The 8,984-nt window shown below is 39.0% G+C and overlaps 1 long non-coding RNA gene across 2 annotated transcripts; it reads right to left on the bottom strand.

The window, feature by feature from the left end:
• Positions 1-1,465: 1,465 nt before the first annotated feature.
• On the bottom strand, positions 1,466-8,963 carry LOC126495245 (uncharacterized). Of its 2 annotated transcripts, XR_007590122.1 has the most exons (5): positions 8,874-8,963; positions 8,597-8,777; positions 6,785-6,940; positions 1,590-3,480; positions 1,466-1,538 (listed from the first exon to the last, which is right to left on the bottom strand). It is a non-coding gene; the product is annotated as an uncharacterized lncRNA (long non-coding RNA). The 2 variants fall into 2 exon arrangements; XR_007590121.1 differs by lacking the exon at positions 8,874-8,963 and having other exon boundaries at positions 1,590-3,477; positions 8,597-8,713.
• Positions 8,964-8,984: the final 21 nt, after the last annotated feature.

Genomic DNA, 8,984 nt, shown 5'->3' with positions numbered 1-8,984 from the left:
AAGGTCTCGCTCTCTCTCACCCCTCTCTGGCCCCTTGTGTGTCTCGCACACCCCATCCCTTATTGTGTTTCCCTCTCCCCATTAAAGCGCACCCACGTGGGAGCCGCGTGTCCCGTCTCTTCCTTTTGCGCGTGTCTCGTCTATCCTGTGTTTGTCCACACACCCATCCCGCCGTTTTTAAAGGAATAATAGGTGGGATGCTGGGAACTGTAGTTCACCCGCCTTGTCTCCAAAAGGAACAGCAGAGACAAATCTGTAGGGCATTTTCTTCATTGATTGATTGATTGATTGATGTGGGAGGGCCCAACTCACTGGGGGCAGTACCATCTCTGGGCATGTGATCCTTGGTGGCATAGGAAAGCAGACTGAGCCAACCTTAGGGAACAAACCAGTAAGCTTAACTTGCTTTTGCTTCAGTTCCTACCTCTAGCTTCTTTCCTTGAGTTCATGTCCTAACTTCCTTCAGAAATAGACTGTGATGAAGAAAACATAAGAGGAATAAACCTTTTCCTTTCCCAGTTGCTTTTGGTCATGGTTTCTTAGCACATCAATAGATACCTTAAGACAGCCAATAAATAATTCAAATTCAGAGGATTTGAAACAAATTTAACTGAATGCCTATAAATTGAACTCTGAAACCAGCAATCATATAATACTCATTATTTTCCAGCCATAGAATATGTATGATGATTACATCATAGTACATGATACACAATCAAAAAGTGGGACTGAGATGGCTCAGTGGTTAAGAGTGATTGCTGTTCTTGCAGAAAACCTGAATTTGTGTTTCCAGCATTCACATCTCGCAGCTGACAACTTTCTATAACTAACTCCAGAGTAGTTGATGCTTTTGGCCTCCATGGGCAACCACATGTATATAAACACACACACACACACACACACAAGGGCTGGAGAGATGGCTCAGAGGTCAAGAGCACTGGCTGCTCTTCCAGAGGCCCTGAGTTCAATTCCCAGCAACCACATGGTGGCTCACAACCATCTGTACTAAGATCTGGCGCCCTCCTCTCTCGTGTGGGCATACACCAAGGCAGAATGTTGTATACATAATAAATAAATAAATCTTTAAAAAAAAAAACACACACACACAAGTCCGTACACATTTGTAGGAAGACTGCCAGCCCCCAAATCATGACACAGAGATTTATTACTAATTAGGAATGCTCAGCCTTAGCTTAGACTTGTTTCTAGCTAGCTTTTTTTTTTTAACTTAAATCAACCCATTTCCGTTGATCTATGTGCTGCCCTGAGGGTCATTTACCTCATCTACATACTGTCCATCCTGCTTTCCTGCTTCCTCTGAGTCTGACTGCCTGGCTCCCCTTTTTTCTCTTCCCACTAGCCCCGCCCATTCCTCCTCTGCTTAGCTATTGACCATCCAGCTTTTTTTTAAAATATTTATTTATTTATTATATATACAATATTGTGTCTATATATGCCTGCAGGCCAGAAGAGGGCACCAGACCTCATTACAGATGGTTGTGAGCCACCATGTGGTTGCTGGGAATTGAACTCAGGACCTCTGGNTGGTTGTGAGCCACCATGTGGTTGCTGGGAATTGAACTCAGGACCTCTGGAAGAGCAGGCAATGCTCTTAACCACTGAGCCATCTCTCCAGCCCCTCCAGCTTTTTATTAGAATAATCAGGTGCCTTAAGCAGGCAAGGTAAAACAGCAACATATAATTTTTACATAATTAAACAAATGCAGCAAAAACAAATGTAATCCATCTTTACAGAGCTAAACAATTATTCTGCAACACAATCAAATACAACACATCTTTACACAGTTAAACTAACATTCTATTCTACAACACACATTGATTTAAAAAAATCTTTATAAAGAGTTTTCAAATGGGAAGTTCAGCTCATATAGAAAGGCTTGAAACCCTATCTGGTATAAATTAGTGATAACAAGGTCAGTAGTTATTCAGCAGGAATCAAGGCTTATACCTACCATCGAGACATGGTTTGGGGCATAGTTATTATGGAGTTCTTAACTGCTGGACTATGAACAGCAAAGTAGACATGACTACCCTTGAAATTTGTTCTCATAACCAGAGAGAAGGAAAAAACCAAAGCTGTGGTCAGAAATGGTATGATAGAGCATTCCACCATGGTATCAATGGCTCAAGAATATTATCATATTTGCTTTCCTATTTACAAGGTCTCAAAATCTCACACAGTGCTATATTTTCATCTCTAGCTAAATCCAAGATCCATCTCTTCTCTGGAACACTTAGGCTGTCAGTGACCTGCTGCACCATCTACTTCATGTGTCTGTCTATGAGAAAGACCTCACGGTATCTCCTTTAGGTGGCACACTGGGTTTCTTTCTACAGTAAGTTTCCTATGGAGTTTGAAGAAACTTATTTAAAAGAAAATTTTTTTCAAGTTACAATGAAAAATCCATGAAAATTGTTGAAAGATTGTGCTTTCACAAGAAAACGAAGTAAACTATTGCATTTAACTCTTTTTAGCCATATATATATATGTATATATATATATAATATAAAAACATATATATATTTCAAGAGATGGTTTAGAGCAGTGTTTCTCAACCTTCCTACTGCTGTAACCCTTTAAGACAGTTCCTCATGTTGTGGTGACCCCAATCAAAAAATTATTTCATTGCTACTTCATAGTTATAATTTCGCTACTTTATGAATCACAATGTAAATATCTGATATACATGATATCTGACATCAACCCCTGTGGGTGGTGAAACTCACAGGTTGAGAACCACTTGTTTAGAGTATAAATATATAGGTTTCTTAAATCAGCTTTTAAAGTTAGTATGCAAAGTAATGGGTAGCATGATGGCATTTTCATACATGCTTCAGTCTTCCTCATCCGTTTGCCCCATTTTGCTGATCCCCTTCCTCTTCCACATAGCCCCTTTCTGCTTTCCTGTCACAGATGTTGCATCATTCTTTCTCCCCAAGATCTTTTTCATGTCTGTGTCCTCTTTTCTGATCTATGACCACATACAGAAACATTTAAATCTAGATTCTTCAGATGTGAGAAAATGTATTATTTGTCTTTCTTTGTCTGGCCTATTTCCCATAACATCGTGATTTCCCTTTCTGTTTTCCTCATCACAGGATGAATCTTTCTAGATATTTGGACTTCTCTGAGTTTTCTGTTTCTTGTTATTTTGTTTCTTTAAGTTTATGTAAGATATTTTTGGTTTCAGAAAGCATGTCCGGTGTGCAGGAAAGAATGTTACTGTTCTCTTGTTGCCTGTATACTTTCCTATTGTTCTTAGGATTAGAATTTTCATCCATAGCATTTTCTTCAATCTTACCATTGAGACCCTCCTTTCCAGTTGTCAGTGGACATCAGTACAGTACTGTTCGTCAGGCACTGAGCGTTAATTCAGAATATCTTCCTTGAAATCCATTGACCCCCATGTGAACTCCATTTACTTCTAATCTTTCTTCTCTCCAATATTTGAATAGCTACTTTGAGTCAGAAAAAAAATAGGCATAAGTGAAGATAATTATTATAATAACTCCATCTGGGCTCGTTTCCTTGCATACCAGTGAGAAGAAAATTCTAGGTAATAGTCTTGTCTCTTGCAGTTTTAAGTTGGAAGAAGTAGCCTTACTCAATATTGTTAAGATCTATGTACTGGTCAATGCAAATATCTGTCTGCAAATAGTTGAATAGTAAACAGTTATGTTATTTTAAAATATTTAAAATAAGTCTAATGTACTATTCACATAACATTTTTAATTTAAAAATTTAAAGTAACATATCTACTTAAAACATTAAACAAAGCAAATTACCTAAGTTGCTTCCTGAAATAAAAGGCCTGTTGAGTCTCTTGAGTTTACTTGTAATGTAGCCATTTGGCAATCAGCTTCAGTCTACTCTGCCACATTACTCTTGTCTTTTGACTTCTACATTGGCCAACATTCAACATCCACATGTATTGTGAGGAACGGCGGGCTGCTTCCCATGCGATCCCACCCGGCTCCTGCACGTCTAGCTTTACACCCAAAATAACAACATACAAATTGTACTCTTTTAAACACTGCTTGGCCCATTAGCTCTATCCTCTTACTGGCTAACTCTCACATCTTGATTAACCCATTTCTATTAATGTGTGTAGCACCACGAAGTGGTGGCTTACCAGGAAGATTTTAACCTGCATACATCTCGGAGAGGAGAGCTATGGCGTCTGCGTCTCTGCCCTTCTTCCCAGCATTCTGTTCTGTCTTCTCTGCCTACTTATGTTCTGACTCATCAGGCCAACCAGTTTCTTTATTAATTAACCAATGAAAGAAACAGATAGATAGAAGACCCACCTACATCACACAAGGACAATCCACCCTACATCCAGATCTCTGGGTAGCACTTGAACTCATGTACTCTCAGTTTACCTGTTCTTTGCAAACCATCTGCTTCTTAAATTGGTTCTTCTACTCCTGTGAATGGCTAGTCAACACTTACAAAATCAGGGGGGTTTTCTTTCTTTTTTAAGATATATATTTTTTATTACATATACAGTGCTCTGTCTGCATGTGTGCTGCAGGCCAGAAGAGGGCACCAGATCTCATTAAAGATGGATGTGATTGTTGGAAATTGAACTCAGGACCTCTGGAATAGCAGTCAAGTACTCTTAACCTCTGAGCCATCTCTCCAGCCCATCTTTCTTTTCTTTTCTCTCTCTCTCTCTCTCTCTCTCTCTCTCTCTCTCTCTCTCTCTCTCTCTCTCTCTCTTTTGAGACAGGGTTTCTCTGTAGCTTTGGAGCCTGTCCTGGAACTAGCTCATATAGATCAGGCTGGCCTCAAACTCACAAAGATCCGCCTGCCTCTGCCTCCCAAATGCTGGGATTAAAGGCGTGCACCACCACCGCGGCAAAAAAGCAGTTTTCTTAAGGTCAGACTTAGTACATCTTCCTCTCAGCTGTACCCTGGTACTTTGTACAAGAGAACAAGTGCCACCTGGAGGCAACACCTTCACTGCTGTCTGTGTGGAGATTCACCTATTGCTCCCACCAATAGTCTTTTGCATAAGACCAATTTCTAAAAAAATAGTATAGGCTCTCCAAACTGAAAACAATAATTTTTAAAGTTCCAGAGATTCCGAAAATAAACAAAAAACTTAAAAATATGATCCATTAAGCACATGAGTAAACATACTGTTCAGGAATATACCTGAAGGCAGGATTTCAAGGTGGTATTTACATACTCATGTTCACAGTAGTCGAAGGTAAAGGTAACCCAAGTGCTTCTCCATGGATAAAGAAGACATGCTACTTACATACAGTGGAATATCGCTCAGCTTTAAAATCAAAAGAAATCCTGTTAGTCTTTAGGTCACGTGAAAAAAAGCCAGTCACAAAACAGAAAAACTGCATGAGCTCACCTATATGGAACACCTAAACAGTCAAATTCAGAGAAACTAAACGGTGATTTCACAAACTTGGAAGAAGGGGAAGTAGGCATGTATTGTTTAGTAAGCATGGAATTTTTAGTTTTGCAACATAAGTAATTGCTGGAGATCTGCTATAGAAAAACATGACTATATGTACCACTTGAATTATTTCCTTATAAATGGTAAAAACAATACAATTTTAAGTTATTTGTCCTTTACCACAACTCAGAGTTCCTAGACCTGATAGCTCTTTTTATTTGCAGCTTTTCAGAACTTTCTATTGGTACCATTGTCTCTGTCTCTCCTGCCCACTTTAGCCCACTCCTATCTGATTTCAATTACCTCTCCACAGTTCTAGTCTCAGTATACTCAGGGTATTGGCCTTTGTTCACCACTTATTTCTGGAAGTTTTCTGATCCCTTGACTTCTGTGAGACTCTGCCTTATACTTTGCTCATGTCTCAGTGACAAGTCTTCTTCTGTTTAGTCTTTGTTTTCCTGCTTATGTCCTTGTCCTGTCTCTATTTTGTGCCTTTTACAATTTTAACATTTTCCTTGTGAAAGCACAATTAAACAATGCCTGCTAGGTATCAGATTTTTATCTCTGCTCAGGACTCTCTCTGCCTTGTGGACTCTATATGAGTCCAATAAGCTATTTCAATTCAGTTCATCAAATGACACTCATCCTTCCTGCTGTGTCTTCTATAAGTAATATACCCCTCCACATTTTGGTCTAAAGCCTGGGGTTCATACTAGAATCCTGATTCTCTTTTATTCTCCATATCAAATTGGTCCAGAAGGTGTTATTCATTCTCAAACTTTATCTCAACTGCCAGTGTTTTCTTTCCACCACCGACCACTTTCAAGCTGGTCTGCTTTTAATTTTGTCTTTAAGTTAACTTTCCACATCATTTTATTGTTTTGGGAGTCTCTTGAACTCCCCCAATCAACAACTTGAAGGAAGGCATCCCATGCCTAACACTGGAGTTTTTGTTAGGTAGTCTATAGCTTTGGGGGAGCATTATTGCCATACATGATGTAACTTCATTTACATTTTCATTTAAATTACATCTACACACATACACTTGATGTTTATGTATGGCTTTATTTTTCATCTGTAATGTCCTTTATCCCTCTTTCCTCCCTCTCCTTCTGGACTGCCCTCCTTCCCGCCAGATAAAGTACCCTTATTTTTCCAATTTCCCAATTCATCCTGCTTTCTATAGCTCCTTCTACCCCTGCTTTCTGTGGGAACTTCAAGTTATACACTCACATCTTAAGATGCAGAAGTAGGACCCACGAAGCAGAGACTATGCAGCATTTGTCTTTCTGGGTCTGGATTACTCCCACTCTGTATAATATTTTCTAGTTTCATTCACTTACTTGCAAATTGATTTCATTTTTTCTTTACAGCTGACATAGAATTCCATTGTGTATATGTACCACATTTTCATTATCTTTCATCAGTTGAAGGACATTTAGGTTGTCTCTATTTCCTAGTTATTATGATGAACGTGATGAGTATAGCTGAGCAAATATCTGTAAAACAGGCCATTGAGTCCTTTAGACATATACCAGGGAGTGAATATAATGTGTTAAGATTTCAGTACTACAGTAATAATAATAAAAACAGCACAGTAATGGCAATAATAATAGTAGCATAGGAATGGAACAAAAGCAGAAGTAAATCAGTAGAAGAAAACAAAAGTCCCAAACATGCGTGCATGTAATTTTACAGCCATCTGACATTTGACAGAGACGCCAAAAATACACACTGGAGAAGAAACAGCTTCTTCAACAAGTGATGTATGAGAACTGGATGTCTACGTGTAGAAGATGGAAGTTAGACCCACATGCATTATCCTGAACTCAAATCAACATGAAATGGATCAAAGAACTCAATGTGAAATATTAAGTGCTGTAACTGCTAGAAGAAAACATAGGTGGTACCCTACAAGACAAAGGTGTAGGAAGAGACTTTCTGACCAGGTCTTCATGCAGTTAGGAATTAAGACAATTAACAAATAAGACCTCATAAAACTAACATACATACATATATATATATATGTATATATATATGGCTCAAAGAACAATAAACTAGTGAATAGGATAGGAAACCCACAAAGTGGGAGGAATCTTTGGCAGTTAGTCATTTGATAGAGTATGCAGAATATATGAAGGGGGAAAAAAAGAATCAAGAAATCCAATGACCCAGTTAAAAAAAGGGCTGGTCGGGGGCAGCTGTAGCTCTCAATTGAGAATTCTCAAAAGAAGAGATGAAAAATGGCTAAGAATTATCTTTAAACATGTTCATCATCTTTAGCAATTACAGAAATGCCAATTAAAACAACTTTGAGATTCCATATTACTACAATTAGAATAGCTAAGATCAAGAAAACAACTGACAATAAATGTTGGTGAGGCTTACTAGACCTGGATGGAGGTGGGTGGTCCTTGGACTTCCCACAGGGCAGGGAACCCTGATTGCTCTTTGGGCTGACGAGGGAGGGGGACTTAATTGGGGGAGGGGGAGGGAAAGGGGAGGCGGCGGTGGGGAAGAGACGGAACGCTTTAATAAATAAATAAATAAATAAATAATAAAAAAAGCAAAGGTATTTGATGAATACTCAAGGCATCATATTTAAATTTTATTTTGTATTTATATTTTATATTTACCTAAATTTATACTGAATGCATATGATTACAAGTACATACATATACATGTGCTTAGAAATGTGTGTCTTTTTTATTCAGTCCTCCACATTCCCCTCTTTAATATGGCATTTTGTTCTATATACATTGATGAAAATTTAAAACAAACAAAAGGAACTTTAGTCAAACTCAAAAAAAAATGTTGGTGAGGATGTGGGAATGGGAACTCTTTGTTCACTGTTGATAGGACTGGTTCAGCCACTGTGGAAGTGAGAGAGGCAAAGTCTGAAAAACGAGCAAAACCGAAGACAAAAACAATCAAAAACCCGATTTAAAAAAAAAAAATCTCATCTCTTTAAAATTCGCCACACAAAGATCCGGTCTGCACTCTTCTCCAGCTAGATTCTTTGCAAGGTCTTATGCTTTTTCAGTAATACCTTTGCCCATGCCATTCTCTCTGCTTCAAGTCTTTCCGACCTGCTTGGCTAAGCGCCAATCATTACTCAGCTCAGGTATGCTCCTGCAGTATAGGATAATGCTCACCTCGTGGTTACCTCGCTCTAGTTCGTTCTTCCAAAGTAGGTAGCAAAGTCTTTTCCTTCATCCCAAATTCCACAGCCCAGCCTCTAATACCGTGTCGGGTTTGTAAGTGGCTTTCTGTCCCCCGACTTGCGTGCGCGCGTACGCGTGCGCGCACGCTGGAATGCGGTGTGAATTGGACTTTCTGCTGAGAACATAGTACACACAGGACTTAAAAACAGCATCACAATTTATTTAACTAATGTCTTTCAAACAACATATATTCCCCCCATTGACTTACGGAATTCCTCTATCACCTCGGATAGAGGAATAGCCTCGGATAGAGGAATAGCGTTGCTAAGCAACAACACGCCACTTTGGCGCCTGCGTGGCCCGGATGAGGCTTCCTTTG

The sequence above is a fragment of the Alexandromys fortis genome, unplaced genomic scaffold (assembly GCF_014885135.2).
Source record: "Alexandromys fortis isolate MF-2015 unplaced genomic scaffold, M_Fortis_MF-2015_v1.1 scaffold_456, whole genome shotgun sequence".
NCBI lineage: Eukaryota > Metazoa > Chordata > Mammalia > Rodentia > Cricetidae > Alexandromys > Alexandromys fortis.
The sequence above is the reverse complement of the archived record's forward strand: the minus strand, read 5'-3'. Positions and strand labels throughout refer to the sequence as shown.